We start from the raw sequence: 2,241 nt of genomic DNA, 5'->3' as shown, positions 1-2,241 counted from the left end.
CGGGAGCCGAAAACCAGGTATTACAGGCTTTATTAGGAGAAAGAGACCGGGCTGTCTCGAAAGGGGAGAGCAGCAACCCGTACAGAGGTGAGCACTCCTTTTGAGGGGAGGAATGGGGGCTTAGGGTACTTGGCAGGCGCTGATTAGTGGCTTAATGTATGGTCCATACAAGGTACATAGTTAGGCACTCAGGTACTTAGGGACAAGGGCTTAGGGTATTTGGCAGGTGCTGATTGGTGGTTCAATGTATAGTCCACATAAGGTACATGGTTAGGCACTCACATATTTCCGGGCTGCAGGTTACGTCATACTCCGCCCACCAGTTGGGGGAAGGGAGGATCTATCACTAATAATTTGCTTAGATTACTTAAATTTTGTATTTGATCTATTCTTTTACACACCTGATATTTTAAAGGTGCATATACACCAACTTGGATATAAATCAGGCTGAGATGAGGGGGGAAAAAACTAAAACAACAATAGTACCATTTTTCTTGATCTTGTTTGTAAAACAGATTTAAATAAGAGGTTGTTTACTATTTGATGATTTTTTAAAAGCTCTGAACTGCCCCCAAATTTTCCACTAGTGATATCAGCTCCTTCAGTTTTACTTCTTTTGGTAAATTAACACAATATGTAGACATTTTTATCAACCAGAAACCTGTTGGATAGATAGGTCATCTCATTTTCCTTATTCACCTTTTGGGATCAACTACTTAGCCCAATCTATCCTGTTCACCTCCCCGCTCCCCCCTCCAGAGAGAGGAAGGGAGAAGGAGAGAGAGAGAGCTGTCTCCTGCATGCCCCCTACTGGGAACCGAGCCTGCATTCGGGGCTTGTGCCTGACCGGGAATCAAACCCATGACCTCCTGGTGCATGGGACAATGCTCAACCAACTGAGCCACACTGGGGAGGCAGCCCTGTTTACTTTTTGTCTTTTGACCCTGACTACTAAATTGATCAACTGTTGTTTTCTCAGTTATCCATGCTTCTGACATCCTCAACTCCTATGGCATTACAAGATATATTTCTAAAGAAATAGTTTCATAAGACCTCCATGCTTGACTACTTCAACAATGCTTCCTTGTTCTCAAAATAAAATTTAATGTATTTACGTTAGCATACAATAATTTCATGATCTGAATGCCTTTTTGTTTTTCCACTTTATACTTTACAGTCTGTTTTTGTTCTCTGATTTGTCCCCGTGTCTCCTATCCACAGATTTGCCCTCCTTCCTATAATTTTCTAACTTTATTTTACCTAAACATTAGAAATATCCTCGCAGTTCACAGCTTTAACTTCAAATAATCTGGTAACTTTCTTTGAATCCAAAAATTTAGATAATAGTAGTCAAAATTTCCATAAGCCTTCAGGGTTCCCTGTATATATTTCATTGAGAGATCATGCCACATTTTGCAATTCTTTTTTTTTTTTTTTTATCAGCCCGTAAGTCTTTTTTATTTTTTTCTACTTATCATGCCATGAATTCATAGGGAACGGATCCCAGCAGCTCAGGCTCCTTTCCATTGGTTCTCACAAAGTGTGCTTCTCTGGGTGGAGCAGGCTGACGCTTCAGTTGAACCCAGGTACCTTTCTCTTTGGTTTCCTTCTTTTTCTGATCATTTTCCTTCACACGTTTCAGGAAGCTATCTGGAGTGCTTAATATGCTCAATACGTACATTCATTCTCTTGGCAAGAATCTTGCCCTTGACTTGCTTGTTCACAACAATGCCCACTGCAAGCTGGGTGACACTGTAGACTCTTCCAGTGTTGCCATGGTAACATTTGTGGGGCATTCCTTTTTGAACAGCGCCCATTCCCTTGATGTCCACAATATCCCCTTTCTTGTAGATTTGCATGTATGTGGCCAAAGGAACAACTCCATGTTTTCTAAAAGGCCTAGAGAACATATGGCGGGTGCCTCTCCACTTTCCCTTTGTGTTAGTCATTTTGGCGAATTACTGGAAGATGGTGGTTCCAGATGAAAAAAAGCACATTTTGCAATTCTTGTTTCTAACTTTTCTCCACAAATAGACACCTATATCCTATAGGGTACTAGGCACCTCAGATCCTCGCTTAAACAAGAGTTCATTAAATATTTGTAGAATGAGTCAAAGATAAATTAATGGCTTAACTCATTACTGTCTTCCTCCTTTCTTTCCTGAGTAATTAATTCTCAATAATAAAAACACAGTTGAGTGCTAAAATGCATGTTTCCAAAATGAAAGAAAAATTATGTTC

General features: G+C 40.2%; 1 pseudogene; it reads right to left on the bottom strand.

Annotated features, from left to right (window-relative positions):
- Positions 1 to 1,474: 1,474 nt before the first annotated feature.
- LOC103298607 (60S ribosomal protein L21-like) lies at positions 1,475 to 1,952 on the bottom strand (annotated as a pseudogene).
- Positions 1,953 to 2,241: the final 289 nt, after the last annotated feature.

Source organism: Eptesicus fuscus, chromosome 8 (assembly GCF_027574615.1).
Source record: "Eptesicus fuscus isolate TK198812 chromosome 8, DD_ASM_mEF_20220401, whole genome shotgun sequence".
In the NCBI taxonomy this organism is placed as follows: Eukaryota; Metazoa; Chordata; class Mammalia; order Chiroptera; family Vespertilionidae; genus Eptesicus; species Eptesicus fuscus.
Note: the sequence above shows the minus strand (reverse complement) of the source record. Positions and strands in the feature narration are given on the sequence as shown.